This window comes from Macaca nemestrina, chromosome 3, assembly GCF_043159975.1.
Source record: "Macaca nemestrina isolate mMacNem1 chromosome 3, mMacNem.hap1, whole genome shotgun sequence".
Classification (NCBI taxonomy): domain Eukaryota; kingdom Metazoa; phylum Chordata; class Mammalia; order Primates; family Cercopithecidae; genus Macaca; species Macaca nemestrina.
This window is the reverse complement of record NC_092127.1, coordinates 165,206,107-165,227,881: the sequence shown is the minus strand read 5'-3', so window position 1 is coordinate 165,227,881 and position 21,775 is coordinate 165,206,107. Positions and strand designations below refer to the sequence as shown.

The 21,775-nt window shown below is 33.6% G+C and overlaps 1 long non-coding RNA gene across 1 annotated transcript; it reads left to right on the top strand.

Moving 5' to 3' along the window:
* The first annotated feature begins 19,132 nt into the window (after positions 1 to 19,132).
* Positions 19,133 to 21,366, top strand: LOC105487779 (uncharacterized). Its single transcript, XR_011620621.1, has 2 exons — positions 19,133 to 19,240; positions 20,609 to 21,366. It is a non-coding gene; the product is annotated as an uncharacterized lncRNA (long non-coding RNA).
* Positions 21,367 to 21,775: the final 409 nt, after the last annotated feature.

Sequence of the window (21,775 nt, the reverse complement as noted above, 5' to 3'; positions counted from 1 at the left end):
CTTTGAAAGGTAAGTGCACTTAAAGGCAGAATTTTGTAGAAGGTTATTTTCAGTTTAGTTATAGATTTACATATCTGCTTTCAGATAAACAAAACTCAGCTGAAACCCTCATCTATGCCTGCAATAAATAATAGGTCATCCACCAGTTCTAAGTCTCCTCCACACAGTACTCACTGGAGTACTTTAGAATGTATTCCTGAAAGATCTAGGTAAGAGAAAGATGTATGCACCTTAAACTCCAGTTGTAGAATGTATAATTGTATAACTACAAATAAACACAGAGGCTTGTAATTGAAAATTACAAGAGTGAGATATTGGGGTAGGGAGAACTAAATTCACATCAGTAGAATACAATCCAGTATGTAGAATATGTACTGTAGAATATTAAGGCAATGGAGTAACAAACCAATGTCAAAATGAAAAACAACAATACATGACACAAATCTATAGCTATAAATATTAATATAAATAAATACAACAGATTTGGGATGAAGAAAGCAAGCTTAAAATCAACTTTAAAATTAACATGTCGTGTAATTAAATTATAAAAATTCACATAGTATATATGAATTAGAAAAAATATTAAAATAAACCCATTAAAATCTGTCTGTATGCATTAAAATATAAAGATATGCATGAAAAAGCATAGAAATGAGTGCAATGGTCAGCTCCTGGTAGGCAGACAAATTTATTCTGGAAAGAGACATATAGGACTTCAAATATATTTCTAATACGTGAATTCTCATGTTGGGTTGTAGTTACATCAGGTTTTTTTCAATGTATTTTGATTGTCTAAGTGATTTCATAGAGACACCTTCCCTTATACAAGTTTTATCTGCCAGTTCACGCTTTCTGTTGTGTCACTTATTTTTCTGTAAGAACGAAACTTTGGAAACCAGAGTTAACAGAGATATTCCTTTCCAAAGCATTTTGCCTCAAGCAGAATTCCCAAAATGCCAGTCCTGGTGCAGCTTGTAGAGTGATTTCCTTTAGAAATCAGGCCAACTTCCATCTCCATCTTCCTTAGTTATTGATGAGGAGAATGTGGCCAACAGAGCTTTCACAGAATGGAAACAGATCTCAGGTACTAGCTGGCCCTTAAAAACTGGCAGTCTGCCCTCCCTGAAATAGACACTACAGTCTCAGCTTATTAGACCCTCTTCCCAACTCATCTTCATTCAAGTAATTTAGAAACAAAAATTGTCACTCAAAGACTGTGACATTGGAAACCACTGACCTGAAAGATCCTTACCAGGAAATTTGATTGAGGTCACAGTAGACTCCTTGCCTCAATAACTGTGCCTGTCGATTCTACTAACAGTGTCTCCCACTATTACATAACATGCATCTGAAAATTGTTTCTATTGTTAACTCATAGCAAATATGCTTATTAAATACATGTTGACTACACAAGAACCTATGGAGAAGAAGCTTGTCTACCTTGAGAATGTCAGCTGCCTCAACTTGATGTAGTCACTAGGTGCTCTCTTCTTGGGTGAGCATCCACTATAGAAACAGTCATGTGAAGATATCAGAAAGGATAAACTTTATTATAACATCATCCATCATTGTATATTTCTGAAATCATTCGTTCAAGCCCATTTTCAATGTATTGGGTGTTAGTTTCATAATAATGATGCAGTTTTATGTATTATAGTGTATTTTCATTTTGGATTTCATCTTTAAAAACTACATCATAAGTGGAGTATGATAGAACCTTATGATTAGGTTATTGCTATAAATAGTTTGACAGATAAAAATACTTTATGCCAAAACTGTTGTATGAAACTCTGCTATAGGACATTAACTCTGCTATCGCACAATTGTTGTGGTAATAGCCCACTGTATTCTTTATGGTGTCACTACACAAAGGCACAAAGCAGTTTTCAGTAATAATAATAATAATAATAATAATGTTCATTTACTTTGACTTTAAGGTAGCAGTTCCATCAAGCAAAACAAACTATTATCAAAGATTCATTTCCTATTTTGTGTTCTGTTATAAATATTTGAAAATGAGGTGAGGATGAAGTATGCAAATAGCCATATTTTATATGGAGCTATCTTTAGAAAGATAGAATCTCTTTTGCTCCCTGAATCAACCAAGTTATAAGTGAGAATCAATTTTAAATTCCTTTTCAACGTAGTATTGCTTTCTCAAGATAATTAAAATTCTTGGCTATATTATATACAATATTATACTTCCTTAAATTTAACAGGACAGAAAGAAAGTTTAATATGTTGTCTAGGAAAGTCAACTGTATAGCTGTTCAAAAGAGAAATCCAGTTTCATATTCTAACAGCATGTGTTGAAAAACATAGCAATGATTTCTTAAAAACTCTTCCTGGAATGACTACAGGAACCCAAACTCTGTTCTGAAAAGGCTATAGTACTTGTTCCTTGACATTTTCAAAGTTCATGTGATCCTGAGGAGTGATGAAAGGTTATCTCCAGAGCATATTGCTGATGACAGTTTCCCTAGTTTGCTATAGTTCATAGGTAACAAAGAATGTATTGTTTTTAAGAATTTGTATTTCCTTTTCCACTTTAGCCTTCAATTCACCATCTAAGACATTATTTGTTCCCTAAGTTGATAGAGTCCTATGTACTCCAGGATACTATATTACTGACAGTGACATAATCATAAAATTCTAGACTTAAAAAGTCATTTTATTTCTATAATTTCCTTTGATTTTGTTTAATCTGAATGGTATATTATTCCTTTATCATAAGTGAAAACAATAGAACCCAATAATTATCTTGTAATCTATTACCAAGTTCCATTTGTATAAGGGCTATATACCATAAAACTCAGAACATCTCACACTTGAAATGCTTGCAGGATGAACATGTATTTTTAATTTTAATCTAAAATTTACTTTCATTTACTATAAGCTCATTTAAAAAAATTCAGACAGTAAATGTAGGCAAAGTGTATTTGCTATTTTATGTCTTAAATTAAACAACTGTAACTATAAATGTAGACATAAATAGAATTTCTAAAACCTCTTCTGCACCCCAAGTAGTCATGTAATCCCTATTTTAGAGACCACCGATCGAAAGTCTAATATGCAAACATTAACTGGCTATTGCCTAGTCCATACCAAGTTCTTATGCTCTCATTGATTATAAGTTAATACATACCAGTTCTCCTCTTCCCCTTTCTCTCTCCTTTCTACTCTCTGTCTCTTCAATTCTCAAGATCTGGAAATAATGATGTCAAAATGGAACCATGTTGGGTGGCAGACAGAGTTCATACTTCAAACTCTTTCTTTTTTATGCTTTCATGTGTGAATTTTCCAGAGAAAGAGACTTTCTCTGTAATCCATAGAAATCTCATGGCAATATTTCATTATGTAGCAAAATCAAAAGGATAGTTTTCCAAAATTTCCACATTCAGATACCTGCTGATGTTTTGTGCCCATTCCTACTCTCTTTTCTCTTACCTTTCCCTTTGTTCTGTATAGCATGGTTTTTTATTATTCCTCACTTTACAGATGATTTGACTGGGGCATGGTGAACTAAATTGGCTTGTATGTGAGGACCTGTGATGGACCATGGGCATAAAGTTGGATAAGGTGTAGTTTCTTCCATTAAGGAGCTCAAAGTCTATTCTGTGATATTGGTGTCTGTACATAAGTTGTACTACAGTAAAATTAGTATGAGTAGAAGTTTGTAAAGCACAGTGACTAACAGTAAGAACTTTTGAGCCCAGTCTGTGTGGGTTAAACCCAGATCTAACATAAAGTAGCTGGGTATCCTTGACCTGGATACTTATCTTTTTTTGCTTCAATTACTTTGCCTATAAAGAGAAGTAATTTCACTAATTATGTAAATGCATGTGACAATTAATTGGGTTGGAGCTGATAAACAATCAACACCAGCTTCTAACGTATATGTAGCATTTAGAAAATAAAAGTTATTGTTATAAAATATTATGGGAATATGAACAGTCATAAGGGAGAATACAAACTAATTGCAGAAGGCAACTTAGTGGAGCACAAGAGATATAGTCTAGCTAGTCTATTGCTTATTAAACTTTCACATATTATCTATTTTTACCTTGTTTGATTTTGCTTTTATGAATTGGATGTACCATCATACTGGATGATTTGTCAGGTCCTCCTGAAATACAAAGTTACATAAAATAAATAGAGGTTTATGAAAGGCCAAGCAGTTGGATCAACTTCACTAATGTCAGACTACTTTCACAATATTTCAAAATAATGGACTACTTTCCCCTTTGGTTTACATAACTTGAGCCTTAAAGATTATAAGCAAGTTTTTTTACAAATCATCATTTTAAAATAATTATCTGAAACAATGTTTTAAGAATGTATAGCAACTTCATCTAATAGGACCAGGATATAAGTATACAGTACTTTCTATCATTTAAATGCACATGAGTTGATTTGATGAGTGTTTGGGGTGGGAGTGGTAGTGATAGGAGGTATGATGAAATGAGCTTGGGAAAACCCAAAAGTCAAAATAAGGAAGGCAAAAGAGAAAGGCTGTAAACAACAAAAGCCCTAGAGGTTTTACACATTTGGAACACTTAAGAGACAGCTTCCTAAGCTTGGTCGTGAGTTTTATCATGACTTTATCCTTACTTGCTGCTTCCAGAAAAAGAAAATTATGTGAGAGTGTGAGAGTGATCAAAAGTCTTATAACAGGGATAGAGGCAAAAACTAGAGAAACCGGAGTTATATGTCACATTGTAGACCATTTTATGTCCTCAAGCTGCTGTGATGTGAAACCTGGAATGAGCACAGATTGCCTGAGTACCTATATTGTGCTAAGTGTTGGTATACATAACATGTCCTTCTAAAGACGTTTGCAAACTAAGCCAGAAGAAAGCTACAAATGATGTTTCAGCAACAGAAAAGTAAAGAAGAGACTACTAAAGCATCACAACTCAAGCATAATTTTTTATAAGAATCAATTAAAAAGAAGATGCATATCTCTTGCTCCTGCAGATAAATGGTTAATGCACTGAAGTGTGATGTTTAATTACCACTTTTTATATCGTCCTTCATTATTTTAGCTTTCATAGCTACACATGTTACGCTGGTCATAAAATTATATAGTCCATTTTAAGGTGCAGCTACAATATTTTTCTGGCTGATCTCCTGATGCAGAGTATTTTGCCAGTGGTCAACGCTCCATGGGAATGTTTTCCTCCAATCGGTTACAAATTTATAGCCCTTAAACTTTACCAGTGTCATGTCATTAAACAGGGAAATCTATGTTCCTCTAATCAATTAAAACAGTTTCTAAGTTCCAGCCTACTCCATTTGATTACTCTACTTGACAAGATGAAGATAGTAATCTCAATTTTTAATGTTTAAACATACAAAATGTTCTGAACATTATACAGAATCCATCTATATCAGATCCTGTCAAAAAGAGAAAATACATCGATTTGCAGGAAAATACAAAAGTGGCTCACTTGTAGTGTACCCATGTTAACAGCATTAAAAAAATTATTGGTAAAATTCACAAGTATATATTGGGAAGATTTTCAATGCCAAAACGTTTTACATTTTTGTAGTTTTGCCTGTATAAAAAATACTATCTGACACATATTAAGTGCAGGGTATAAATTGCTAACAATACATAAGAAATTTTAGATTGTCTTTATATCCAAATATTTTAAATACCAATTTATTATTTTAAAAATTATGAGACAACATCATTCTGATATCTCTCTGTCTCTTTCCTCTTATAGGAAGAAAATGTTATACTAATTAGATAAATTCTAACATTTTAGTATGCAAACATAAAAGAAAATAAAAGTATTTTTTTCTTTTTCGAATTACATTTATGTATGATGAAAGTACTCTTTCACATGAGAAATATGTATATTTACGTATATTATATATACATGTGCTTATGCATTTATATATAGGACATAGGATAAACAAATCTGTCAAAATACAAAATAAAAAATATTGGTTTTTTTGAAATATTGTTTTCTGAAAACATGGCACATTTTCAACATCTACTTGATTATAGTACGTGGAATGAAAAATTAACATTGGAATGGCGCAAAAGTAATTTCGGTTTTTGCCATTACTTTTAAAAATCTCAATTACTTTCATATCAACCTAATATAAATGTTGAAAAATTCTTGTATCACAGCTGTATGGCAATAGATAAAGAGAGGATATGAAAACATTGGTTTACTACTTTAAGCATAAAACAATGTGTACTAGTTGATTAATAATACTTTTTGAATGAACATATGGGCATATAATAATTTTTATTCATTTATTTTATTTAATAAAGCTTTACTTAGAACCTACAGTTTAGTCTTTAAACATTCCCAGTGGTAAGCACTAAATAAGGATGTTTGTGATCCTGAGATAAAGTGTGTTCTCAATAAACTCCAAACCTAATGAAATATAAGTCCATTAACATATAATTAAAATGAAATGGTTTTATTACTATAATATTTAGAAGCAATGAGTAATTTCTTACCAACACTCTATTTGAAAAACCTAAGTGAAGACCTCAGGCTATAACTAGAACAAAGTATTTCCTGATTCTCTACTCTTTTAGAACATTTTACTGATAATATTTCTCATCTCTATTAGCCTAAAATATGGTAACAAAAGAAATTCAGTAATTATGTTTCCTTCCCAAATTTATTTTCTTACAACTTTTGTCTATTTTCCTCTCTTTGCAAGTTCACCTTTCTACTGACCCATGTCACTGTGCCATAAAAACTTTCCTTCTAAAAATCAAATTTTAAGTCTCATCTTTCCTCAATCTCTTTACAGAGTCCCATTCTATCTCTTCTCTTAAGTAAAATCTGACTTCTCATTTAGATGAACTACTCTCCAGTTTCCTGAATTTGTAGCTCACTATACCATCATATCTCTTGGAAGCTTGAGAGAGGTTTAGGCCTTCTCCTGTTGTATTTGTTCCATTACAACTTTATCAAAGTCTGCTAAAGATCCTTCTTTGACAATGTTAAGGCAACATGCTACTTAACAGAATTTTGAGATATTGATATCCTTGTTAACACAAGAACTGTTCCTCGGTACACCGAAGGGAGGATTTTCATTAGAAAGAAATTACACTTAATAGAGAGAAAGTAGTTAAAGTCTTGATACACATGGCAGAATAATAATAATAGTAATAATAACCTTCCTACATATTTAAGAGGACTGGAGATCAGACAAGATCCAGCACATTCAGGATGTAAAGGCCAGTTTTGAGGGACAGCATTAGTTCAGACCCTCTAAATCAAGGATGGGCACACAGATGCCTAAACAGCTAGCAAAGCAAGAGATTTTGCCTCCTGGGTTATTGTGCGGCCCCTTTCATCCATTTCAACAATAAAAGGTTTCCTGCTTCCTATAGAATTAGGAAAATTACTGAAAGAATATCAAGATTCCTATTGACAAAGCCTCCTGGATATAATGCTCCCAGCAGATAAGTTAAAAATGTTTATCAGCCACTTAGGACAAATTACTAAGACCACAAAAAACATTGCAGCACAACAAAACTCTAAAATTTCTTAGCTTAAAAGGGTTTAACAAAATGCTTATGTTTTGTATAGTCAGTTGCTACAAGTCTGTAACTAAAATCAAGATTAGCATAGCTCTATGTATAGAAGTTATAGAGAAGCCAAAGTTTGTAACCTTGCCTTTGGCTTTTGGTTTTGGGCTTTTATATTGCTTAAAGAAGCATCCCATTACTGGGTATATACCTAAAGGATAGTAAATCATGATGCTATAAAGACACATGCACACGCATGTTTATTGTGGCACTATTCACAATAGCAAAGACTTGGAATCAACCCAAATGTCCATCAGTGACAGACTGGATTAAGAAAATGTGACACATATACACCATGGAGTACTATGTAGTCATAAAAAAGGATGAGTTCGTGTCCTTTGTAGGGACATGGATGCAGCTGGAAACCATCATTCTCAGCAAACTATTCCAAGAACAGAAAACCAAACACCGCATGTTCTCACTCATAGGTGGGAATTGAGCAATGAGATCACTTGGATACAGGAAGGGGAACATCACACACCAGGGCCTATTGTGGGGAGCGGGGAGGGAGGAGGGAGAGCATTAGGAGATATACCTAATGTAAATGACGAGTTAATGGGTGCAGCACACCAACATGGCACATGCATACATATGTAATAAAACTGCACGTTGTGCACATGTACCCTAGAACTTAAAGTATAATTAAAAAAAAAAAAAAAAAAGAAGGTGAACTGTCAATGAATTCCTATATGCCTCTATTCTCATCAGTCCTAGAACATTTAAATTGGCTATAGGTCTTTTGAGTCTAAGTCCCTTGACCATAGGGGTCCCACTGAGGGACAGGATGGACCTGGGGCAGGTAGACATGCTACCCTGGTAATACTATGAACAGAATAGAAGTTTGGTGGCCATTGATGTTGCCTCTGGCAAATATTGGCAAGAAGGGGCTGAATGTAAACCAAAAATAAATTTCTAAGCTCCCCAAAACAACTGAATAGACTCCTCTTCTTGGCCAAGGGCATTCCAAAGTCAGGCTGAAAATTGAACTCAGGCCAGGATGGGAAGGCAGGATCAGACAAACCTCCCTGTGCCTTCCTCCCATTGGAATTCAGACACAACTGACAAACGTTAACATTGAAACAGAGATCTTCAGCCTGAAAAAACAGACTTTTGTAGCAAAAGACACCAAATCCCAGCCTAATTCTAGTATAGTATCATATGACAGATAGCAGGCCCTGAAGGAAATCAAAGTATTTTATCCCAATGTGTATTTCTTTGACATATTTTAAAATGACTCTGCAATGAAGCTGCCTCTTGTGGGGAAAATCTACATTCTGCCACCTATGCCCTGCTACCTGGAGGCTTCATCTGCATGATAAAAACTTGGTCTCCACAACCCTTGTCTTAACCCAGATATTCCTTTCTATTGATTGCAGATCTTTAGATAACTCTTTCAACGAATTACCAGTCAGACAATCTTTAAATTCACCTACGGCCTGGAACCCCCTACTTCAAATAGTACCATATTTCCCACCTGAACCAGTATACATCATATATGTATTGATTGATGTCTTATGTCTCTGTACAACATATGAAATCAAGCTGTAACCTGACCAGCGTGGGTGCATGTTCTCAGGATCTCCTGTGGCTGTGTCATGGGCCACTGGTCATTTATATTTGACTCAAAATAAATGTCTTCAAATATTAAAGATAAATAAAATAAAGGCATTGAAATTCACTAGAGAGAAAAAGGGGGGAAATGGTTTCAGTAGGCTTAAAATAATACAAGCCATACATTTTTGCTCTAAGAAGCAGTTGGGACATTAATAAAGTTGAACTGTGAACCTTATAAACCACTCCTATGGCTTGCCTGACTAGACAAAACATACTTATGACCATTTAAATCCGCATTTGTTTGGAAATATAAGATGTTTAATATAATGTGAAATACAATATGACATAATCCTGTCACGTTATGTGAAATGACACTCTCTTGTGGATTTAATGTCTTGACATGAAGAGATGGGTTCTCTGTTCAGGCTCTACACCTGTGTCAATAGATACTTAGAGAGTGGGGATCTCACAGGTCGTAGTCTGCTTGTTTCATGTAACAGGTTGTTCTCAGCCAACTCGTTCAGAATCTTAATTTCTTCTCTCTTGATTACTGCAACAAATTGTAAGCTTGTCATTTGGTCTTCACCTCAACTGCCACTTAATTACTGAAACAACTGCTCAAATAATTCTCTTAAATAGAGGTCTGATTAAATTAATTATCTATCAAAAACCTTTAGACTTGATAATATCCTCAAACTCTTCTCAATCTCTTCATCAGGAAAAAAAGGTTCTTCCCAATTTGATTTTTACTTAATTGCCATGTTTATCACTGACAAGCAACAGTTTCCTCCTGCTAATATACTATCATTTTATATTATATTCATGGGAATATGCCATTTATATCATTCCACCTCAGTCATGACACAAATTACTTCATTTTTCTGGATCTACATTGTGTGTATGCATACACACACATACACTGGTACACATATTTTCTATATACATATACATGCTGGCATACTTACAGAACAACCACTTTGGGCTGTTTATACTTTTACTTAGAATCCCACATTAAAAGATGTATTCCAAAGCAAGTCAATTTCACCTCATTGTAGAGACTCAGAGTTTCTTGTGTGTACTTCTCTCCTTAGCACCTTGCTCTTCTCACTACCATATTTTTTATCACACAAAAGTTTAATGGCATATTAATCGCCCTGATGATTTCATTATGTGTCATATACCTTGTGAGAAAGAACCACGTGTCAGTGTGTCACCGGTTCTTAGTAATGCCCTGCCCATTGTAGTGACCAGTAAAATGTTTTGAATGCATAATAAACGTAATCATTGAATGTCATGTTTACAATGTTAACTAAAGTGGATACAATAATTTTCCAACATAGCTGTTCATGACATAATCTCTGGAACATATGAAAATGTTGTATCAAATAAAATGGTTGCAAATTGAACCAAGATTGCTAATCTCCTGATTTTAAGATAAAAAGATTATCTTGGATAATTTAAATGAGGCTTACTTAGGGAAGAGCGAGGCAAAAGAGTTAGATTCAAAGAACTAGCATTGTTGGCTGGGCGTGGTGGCTCATGCCTGTAATCCCACTACCTTGGGATGCCATGGGGCGTGGATCACTTGAGCTCAGGAGTTCGAGACCAGCCTGGCCAATATGGTGAAACCCTGTCTCTACTCAAAAATACAAAAAACGGTGAGGCATGATGGTGCATGCCTGTAGTCCCAGCTGCTGGGGAGGCTGAGGCAGGAGAATAGCTTGAACCTCGGAGGTGGACGTTGCAGTGAGCTGAGATCTTGCCACTGCACTCCACCCTGGGCGACAGAGTTCAGAAAAAAAAAGAAAAAGAAAAGATTTAGTATTCTCAGAAAGACTCAAATGGCCATTACTGGCTTTGAAGCTGGAGGAAGGGGGCTACAAGCCCAAAACTTCTTTCCAAAAGCTGTAAAAGGCAAACAAGTAGATCCACACATACATCCTTCAAAAAGAAGCACAGCTTTGCCCATACCATGATTTTAGCACAGTGAGACCGACTATGGCTCCTGATTTTTAAAACTGCACAGTAATAAATGTGTGTTGTTTTAAGCCTCTGCATTTGTGGCAATTTGTTACAGAAACAATAGAAAAGTCATAGAATAGTATTTTTATCGCTTTCAGGAAAGACTCAAAGATTATTAGAAAAATCAAATGCAGAAGGGATATTAATTAATTAATTACTTTCATTTCCCAAATCTAATTCAATATAGATTTTGTCAATGTGTTATATATTTAAAAAGAAATAAATATTTCAAAGTTCAGAAAGTAACTCAGTAAACAATGTTTCAGGAAAAAAATCAACGATTAAATATATGAGGAGAGAGATAATTTAATTTATTCATTATGTATTCTTTACCGGAAATGAGTTGATCAACTTTGACGTTCAATCACAATTCACTAGCATTATGATTTAGTTTATTATGACACAAATTCAATAATTTACATGTAATATATGTACTACATTTTGTTTCTATTATAACTCTTCAACAATTCCCCCTTTACTGCTAAGATCTTATTTTATTCACTTTGATGTTGATGAAAATCTATACTGTAGAGACAGTTTCCCTTAAAAAACAACTTCTGAAAGAGTAAACTTATTATTCATGGATTCCAGATTTGAAACAAATTCAAATAGATTCAGCATCCAGATCAATTGCAGCAAGTTTATTTTTAGGTGATAATATTTTATTTAAAAATTTCTGGAAAGAATTTAGGAAAATATTATACTTTAGAATAGTAAGAATCCACATGAATCAATAAAAAGAAAGTAAATGTAGTGACTTGGAAAAGATTCACTTTCTTAAAGTTTTTGAATTTTTTTACTGTTTTCAGGTTTATTATTTAACTTTAATATATTATAAGTTTTTACTGATTTTTAACAAGAGCTAAAGAGATTCTATAGTAATCACCGGTAGAAGTTGCATTTTTTTCTAATTCACAATAAAAAAAAGTTATTTTTTCTGTAATTTTTATTACATTAAAAAAATACCAAAATAGTTTAGTCTTTGACTGACAGAATAAACTCTCTGGAAATCATGAAAATAGCATAAAGAAGTGTGTACTGCAGAGTCCATATTTGATATTCTGGTTTGAATAATGTTTTTCACCCACATTTGAATAACCCAAGAAATTCATTTAAAAAGTTTATTGATTATTAGGAAACAAAGCATATTTTTGTCATTGTTTTGTCTGTTTTTTACAGTTTAAAGCATTGCTATCAGTAAGTTACAAGTGCTAATAAACATTGAGTGATCAGAATGAAGAATCAGGGAATGAGGAAATCATGTTATGCAAAGTCTTGTGAGGGTTCTTGAAACAATTATTCTTATCTCGAAGTCTAAATAACTCAAAAGTTATGAGACATGAGACATATAGAAGAATATTTATTTAAAAATATTTATTACCAAATAATAGTAGCTAAGTAAGAAAAATTCAGGCATCAGATAGATAATATTATATACATAAAATATAATCTTATAAGATGAGTGTTATTGGAAGTAGATTTCGTCTTACACTTTAATCACATGGAATCACTATATTTTCTTCTTTTCTTGTGTTTACTTTTTAAATGGCCACAGTTCAAGTACATTAAAATGTGAGAGAGGAAACTGAAAAGTATCTTATGTTGATTTTATATGGACTTAAAAAATGTGGGCTGTCATAGGCAGAAATGAAATGATGGGTTGCAGGATATTAAAGTTTTGCACTCTCATTTCTTGCTGTTAAGTTTGTGAAAACCATCAGTAACATTTGTGATGCATGATGATAAAGGCCTTCACTACTCTAATTTGGCACCTGTGAGTCCCTAGATTTGGGTGAGTTTCTTCCTTCAATTCCACATTTCCTAAAAGGTTTAAAGTGAATCCCTGAAAAAAAAAGTTTGACTAATTAGAAAAAGGAAATCATAAAAGGAGATTAGGTCAATTGTAACACCTGGAGCATCCTCCTCTAGAGTTTTATTTTGCCCCTTTTCTCTGGCTTCACAGCAGTAGTAAGGACTGAGACCCAGCTTTAAGTCACTTGCCAACTGGTATTACCAGACGCAGTAGCTGATGCCCTTAGTTTTAAAGACAAAAATAACTAATGCCTGAACACTTAGCTACTTCAAAATAAAGACTACACTTGACAGTTTATATTAAATGGATATAGAAGAGACATTCCAGAGATTTAAAATATACTCAGTGAATATTCATACAGAAATAAGGGAAGATATTGAAGCATGAACAAGAACTTAATGGTACTTATACATATATATACACACACACACATATATACATATATTAACTTATATTTGTATATATATATGGCAGAATCGAATAATACAATACATAGCAAAAATAATGAGATAGATATAGGTGAAGAACAATTATTATTATTATTATTATTTTTTGTTTTGTTTTGTTTTTTTTTGTTTTTGAGACCGAGTCTCGCTCTGTCGCCCAGGCTGGAGTGCAGTGGCCGGATCTCAGATCACTGCAAGCTCCGCCTCCCGGGTTTACGCCATTCTCCTGCCTCAGCCTCCCGAGTAGCTGGGACTACAGGCGCCTGCCACCACGCCCGGCTAGTTTTTTGTATTTTTTAGTAGAGACGGGGTTTCACCGTGTTAGCCAGGATGGTCTCGATCTCCTGACCTCGTGATCCGCCCATCTCAGCCTCCCAAAGTGCTGGGATTACAGGCTTGAGCCACCGCGCCCGGCCGAAGAACAATTATTTTAAGGCAAGCACCCATCAGGCACCTTGAAAGCATTAACAGTATCATAAATAAAAGGGATGGATGTAAGACATATGGAGAAAAAAATACAAGAGTAAACATCTGCATAATACAAGGTTCTCATCAATATAGAAAACAAAGGGGAAAAAAAGGAAAACAAAGAGAAAGAAAGGGGAGAAGATGTTTTAAAGTTAATGGAGAGTGATGTGAACAAGATGATGGAATACAACTTTCCAGTGCTCTTTGCTTCAGATAAATATTAATTTGAACAGCTATTCGTGCAGGAAAATACAGTCACAAGAGCTAAAAAATCCAGGTAAGATATTAGAGTACCTGGGTATATCAAAGAAGTAAGAAAAGATGTGTCAAAGAGGGGAGGAAGTACACTCTTGCATTGCTTTATCAATGCTCTTTAAGCCTCCACAGAGAAAACAAAGCTGGAGGCATCACACTTCCTGACTTCAAATTATATTACAAAGTGATAGTAAATAAAACAGTGTTGTAATTACATAAAAATGGACATATAGGCCAATGGGAAAAATCAGAGAAACAAGAAATAAACCCAATCATATGTGGTCAACATATCTTCAATAAGAATACATAATGGGGAAAAATAGTCTCTTCAATAAATGTTGGGAAATCTGAACAACCACATGAAAAGAATGAAACTGGATCTTTACCTTAAAACATACAGAAAAAACCTCAAATGCATTGAAGGCTTAAAGGTAAGATCTATAACTATAACATTTTTGAGAGAAAAAAATCTTCTACATTGCTCTTGGCAATAAGTTTTAGAACATATTGCCACAAGCACAGGCAACAAAAGCAAAAATAAACAAGTGGGACTACATCGAGGCAAACATTTTCTGCACAGCAAAGGAAACAATTAACAAAATTAAAAGACAGCATATGAAATGGAAGAAAGTATTTGCAAACTACACGTATAATAAAAGGTTTATAACCAAAATACATAAGAAAGTGCTGCAATTCTATAATAAACTAATACATAGCCCAATTTACAGAAGATATGAATAGACATTTTTCCAAAGAATACCCACAATGATTAACAAGTATATGAAAAGTTCTCAAAATCCATAATCAACAGGGAAATGCAAATCAAAACCATTGAGATATAACCTGACAGCTATTAGGATGCCTATTATTAAAAAGTCAAAAGATAAAAAGAATATTGCCCAGGATGTGAAGAAAATGGAACTCATATACAGTGTTGGTGAGAATCTAAATTGATACAAACATTATTAAAATAAGTATGGAAGTTCCTAATGAAATAAAAATAGATCTACCCTGTTATCCAGCAATCCCATAATATTCACTTCTTTAAAAAGGATATCCTGGTATTTGTGACAACACAGATGAACCTGGAGAACATTATAGTCAGTGAATAAGCCAGATACAGAAAGACAAATACTGCATGTTCTCACTTATATATGAAATCTAAAAGAGTCAAGCTCATACAAACAAAGTGTGCAATAGTGATTAGCAGATGGGATAAATGGGAAAATATTGTTCAATGAGTACAGACTTTCAGTTATAAAATCAAGCAGTTCTGGAAATCTAACATACATATTGCTGACTTAGTTAATATATACTTGAAATTTGCTAAGAGTAAATCTCAAGTGTTCTTATTATAAAAGGATAACTATGTGAGGTATTTGTATATTAATTAGCTTAACGGTAATATTCATTTCACAACATCGTGCTGCACACTTTACATCTATGGAATTTTTGTTACTCCTTCCTCAGTAAATCTGGAAAAAATGACATAGTAATGAATGAACGAATTGCTGGACCAGTGGAACAGAACAAATATCTTAGGGACAGGTGCAAGTGCATAAAGATACTTGTTATATGATAAAGAGCCCCAGAAATCAATGAGAAGAGATAATGTTTATAGATGGTGATGGAAGAAGGGACTTATCATGTAGTTGAAGAAAACCTAATTTGATCCTTATCTACCATCACACATTGAAGAGAACTAATATATCATGGATTGAAGATATAATTCAAATACTTGATACATAAAAGCTGAACTGTATAACAATAAAATTAGCAGTAACAATATAGAAAATTATCTTTGTGACACAGGTAGTCAATTAGGGATGATAAAGATTTCTTTAAACATCAAAGGAAAAATATTGATTAATTATATTAAAATTAAATATTTCTTTTCAATTAAAAATAATATTTTAAAAAGCTAATAGACAATTGATACTTCAGTGGACAATACATGAAATATCCAAAAATTGACAAGTAATTATTAAATTAAAACTATGATAATTCCTCTGTAGGTACATATTAAACATACAAAAACTCGTTGGGAATTTGCTATAGGAAATAAAAATTGTGAAGACAAAGCGATGTAATAAAAAACAATAATATCTCAAATTTACATGAGTAATTAGTTTACAGGTGCTATTCAACTGTGCCTGACATTCATTCTCTTCAACTTACTCATCCAGTGAAATTTTTTATATGTATCTATCATGGTCTTGCAGAATACCTTGTGCTAGAGTCATTCCCAGTAAAGTCAATGTAAATGTAAAATTTTCATTGAAGGTAGTAAATGCAGGAAGTGAAAAACAGAAATAATAATTGTTTCTTCGAACACCTCAAAAAATCCAATTGAACCTGGAAAGTTATAGAAGTGAGGAAGTTGGCCAGGTATACAGATTTTAAATAGCTTTCTTTCTTATAATGGCAAGAGCAACTTAAAAATATAATGGTGGAAAGACATTAATTAACAGTAGGAAAACTGTAACAAAATTGTATAATATAAACCAAAGGATTCAGATAAAATTATGGAGATCTATATAGAAATAAACAGAGATAATAAAAATTTGCTGAAGTATATTAAATTTTTTGAGTAAGTAAATGGTGTTGATATGTTATAAGGCAAAAATCAGGTTTTATAGTTTTAAGTCTAGTGTAAAAAGAAAAAATTAAATAATTTATTTGGAAATTGATATCATGTGTCTGAAAAACATCAAAACAGAAACTGATGACCATTACTAGAGCAAATGTGGCAGAATAGTGAATTAATTGTGATAATATAACACAAGTTATAAAAGGAAAAATAGAATACTATCTTAGTGTAGAAAGATTGATGAAATATGTTCATAAATAAATAAAATAAATTAATAAATGATCAATAGAGTCTCATTAAATCTAGCTAGGAAAGTACTAATAGATTTTTGCCTGGGTCTACTTGGCTCATGCTGCGTGGGGTGCCTACCTGACCAAGCTCGCTCAACTCCTCTGGCATGTATGATAATAGCAAAGTGAGAGGGAGTTAATTACCTCTGGGATGACGTTTGTCCAATGAGGGTAGGATGCAGGAATAAGTGGATAAAGTGGCTTTTTCTTTTTCGAGATGGGATTCCAAGATACATTCTATACAGTAGGATTAAGGCCCACTGTGATAATCAACTTAATCACGTGCCCTTAGGTTGGCTGCTGCTTCTTAACCGTGTGACTCTTTTTTATTCCTTGTTCTTCCACGTGACCACTTCCCAGAATAACTCTTTAGGTCTTATATATGCAAGTGCTGATTTTAAGAAACTGAAGCTACAGGAAGAGATGAGAGTTTCTAAAAAAAAAACACACTTGCTTCAGATGCCCCTTTACTCTTCTACCTAAAACGTGGATGTGATGCTTTCAGGGCAAGCACCTGTCTTTAAAATATGGGATGTTTTAAACAAAGAGTTTTATTCTAAGACTGGGGAAATACAAAGATGAGAAGAACCTGACCTTATGGTGATTTCTCTAGCGCTGCTTTTTAAAGCCCCTGTTGTAGGTTTTGCTATTATTTATAATTAGAATTCTTTCTGACTAATAGGATACTACTCTGTGGCCTCAGTCAATCCTAATTTGGAAAGGAGAGTAGGACCTACACATCAAATAATGACCAAGAGACTTTTATCAGCCTGATTGCCTCTGACTCGTGGGATTATGGGACATTTTAATTTTTGTTTGCTACAATTCTCTAGATTTAGATTTTTTTTAATGTATTTGAAATTTTAAATTAAAAAATATAAAAGTTAACAGAAATTTGAACTAAAATTTAACCCTCAAAGGAATAAATTAAGGAACCAATTTGTGTGTAACAAAGAAACTAAAAGCAGAAAGTATAATTGGAGATGCAGTTTTACCACCCCGTCCTCACCTCCCACCGCTCTCCACAGGCCCCAACTGTCCTGTTCTAACAATAATTCCTGCACCCTTATCTTGTGAAAGGCCTCCCAGTCAGCAGAGCTGTAAAAAGCAGATTCAAGAGAGGTCTTCTGGACCAGAGAAATACCTTAATTAACCTATTATATTCTGAACTGTTAAAAAAAAATGTAATGTTAATTTAGTCCCTAAATAAATCACCTTATACTTAATTTACTTGTCTAAATCAATAAAAACATGATCCGTTTTGTCAACATGAAAAATCAAGAACTCTTCCTATCACTTATCCTCATAAATTAAGCATTTTATTCTCTAGAAAATTTTAGAATAATCTGTACCTTTCCATTTTCCCTAACCACAAAAACTGAAAGGAATGAAACATAAAACAGAATGTTTAACTTGATTTTATTTTGAGAAAAGAGATTTTTGTAAATAATCAATCCACCCCAATATATAGAAATTTTCTAGTAATCCTCTAAAACTACAGTTTTGAGAAGTATACAGTTCGATTTCTAAAACGCAACATCTATTACTACAACCGGTCACCTGCTTAATCAGCATATTATGAAGATTGTTAATGTTTCACTGACTAAGTAAAAAATTGCCGCCAATTCTATTTTATCCATAGCAATATTTAATATACTGTTACTATAGAAGCATACTTGTACATAATAATTTCTCTACTTGCCAAAACTCAGTTATCAGTGACAAAAGTAACACAATGCAACTTGACTAACAAAGCTTGGAAATTTGTCTATTCCCTAGAAATGACTTCAAGCACAAAAGAATCTAATGTCTTAAATGGTCATTTCAGAGCCCTGTATCAATCTGTAATTCCCTCTGAAAATTGGTTTTATTTTGCAACTATCATTCTTCCTTGCTACCATACTATATAGCCACTTAGTAGTTCAAGGGCCTTTTTTTGTGTGTTATAGAGGAAGTTACTGTGCCTTTTTCCATGGACTCTACCTAATATGTTTCAGGGAATAATCTTATTGGCCCATCTTGTGGATGCAGAGTTCTAATAGGCTCCCTCTGAGTTCTAAGCCCACCTTTTTGTTGAGAGATGAGGCATTGTTATTGATGATTCCATCTATATTGAGTTATGAGGAAACTTCTTAAACAAAGAAAACCAGATCACCACCAGTAACACCACCACCAAGCAAACAAAACCAAGAACTAGGAAAATGAGGAAAAAAAGTCCGACTGAGTGAAAATTATGTTGGTTAACTCTTATAATGATTGTCACACACAGCAATACAATAACTAGTAGTAACTAGATTTCAGTTATAAGGTATTTGTGATATTGCTATGATGAAGTCAACTAAGTTTGCCATTTTATGTCAAAAAAACAAAATAACAAAAAAATTGCTAAGCAAACTAAATGATAAAATCCCCTTCCCCCAATACAATACAATGCTGTCAGGCAGAGCAGACAAACAGAAAGAAAGATATCATGGAAGTTATTTATACCTAGGTTGAAATATTGACTTAGTCACTTACTATCTTGATGGATTTGAACAAGTTCTAATTCTCCAGAAGATAGTTTGGAACTTGTAATTGGAAGCATATAGTAGCCTTTTAAAGCAGCAGTCCCCAATCTTTTTGGCACCAGAGACTGGTTTCATTGAAGGCAGTTTTCCACAGATGGGCAGAGGGGATGTTTAAGGGATGATTAAAATGCATTACATTTATTGCACACTTTATAACTATTATTATTACATTGTAATACATATGAAATAATTATATGATGTACCATAATGTAGAATCAGTAGGAGCCCTGAGCTTGTTTTCCAGCAACTAGAAGGTCCCATCTGGGGATGATGGGAGGGAGTGACAGATTATCAGGCATTAGATTATCATAAGGAGCATGCACCTAGATCCTTCACATGTGCAGTTCACAGTAAAGTTTGAGATACCATGAGGTTCTAAGGCCACCGCTGATCTTAACAGGAGTTAGAGTTCAGGTGGTAATGCAAGCAATGGGGAGTGGCTGTAAATATAGATAAAGCTTTGCTCACTCATCTGCCATTGACCTCCTGTTGTGCATACTGGTTCCTAACTGGCTGTAGACTGGTTCCAAACTATGGCCTGGGGTTTGGGGTCCCCTGTTTTGAAGTGCTGTATATTGAAAATGTTTATGTAACCTTTGCAGGTTGTTAGAAGATACTTTGTGAACAAGCCATGAAATATGATGCTTTCTACAACTTTTCAGTTGTAGAGAACAAGGATTTCCGTCAAGGGTGTCCAATCTTTTGGCTTCCCTTGGCCACATTGGAACAAGAAGAATTATCTTGGGCCACACATAAAATACACTAATACTAACAAAAACTGAAGAGCTTAAAAAAGAATTCACATTAAAAAAATCTCATATTGTTTTAAGAAAGTTCACAAATTTCTGCTGGGCCACCTTCAAAGCTGTCTTGGGTCACATGCAGCCCGTGAGCTGCAGGTTGAAAAGCTTGATTTACATTCTTATAATATGTAATGCTATTTTATTAAATTATTTCAATTGTCTGGCAAAGTTATATCACAAGGTATTAACCAGTGAATTTTGTGTATTTTATTTCCATCTAGCTTTCTTTCTAGTACCTGAAGCAATACAGAAGGAGTACTTAAAAGTTCAAATAAAGTAATTGAACAAAGTGTGGAACAGACAATATAAATGCATATTTTTAAAGGAAATATTTCATCACCTAAAGACATGATAAGACATGGAATGAGAAGGAGAAATAAATTAACCCCACCATCCAACAGTGAAAGAAAAAACACAGAACATGAGGAGGACCAGAAAACAATGTAAAAAGAGTTGAAAGGAGTCACTGCTGAGCTATTTTAGATTCTACACCCTCTATCCAGCCATGAACCTATCAGCGATCATGCCTGACTATTACATACCCCATTAGACAACCTAATGTGGACAAGGAAGTAGTGTCGGGAAGCCTATTCCTCTAAAGGACATGGAACTGAGTAGATGTAACTGACACTTCACTATTGACATATAGCCTATTAAGATCTACCATGGGTCATATACATTTGACACTGTTGTTTTCATTGCATAATTCATATCTTCACTAATTTTGTCTGTGTATCATGTTGTCAAAGGGCTAAAACTATAGTAATGAGTACGTTCTTAATGAGCTTTTCTTTAACTACCATAGATTTGTAAAATTTTGTCTCATTTTATGTTCTAAGACTGTCACAGCAAAGTGATCAAGGAAGCTAGATATTTGACTCTATTTTCTTCTCAATAAGATTGCTGTATCTCTTCTATTTAAAGTCAATAAACCCTTGAAACGTGAATGAAGTAATGGTTCAATAAACAAATTAAATATGATATGACTTTATTTGTTAGTGCTTTACATATTTATATTTTACATCAGTGATCTACAAATTACCTACACTGAAACTTCAGATTCATTTATTATTTGGGAGTATTTAGCAAAAGAATTATCCTACCTGAATGTGGCACAGAAATCCACAAAACACTCCTGGGATGTAAATTCTAATTCGGTAATACACAATACCTTCAGTGTGGCAAGTCTTAAATATGTCCTGTGGTATATTAACAAATATTATATGTAATAGGCTACTATTAAATTCACATAGTGCTGTAAGAATTTGAAAAACAAAAGTTTTTGAAGAACCTATAAAGTTTATGTTTTCTGGCAACACAAGTACTAGGTTTAAAACGTTAATTCAAAAGAAAAGATTTTTCATTAAAAAACACACATAGTATGAATGCGTTTAGCCAAC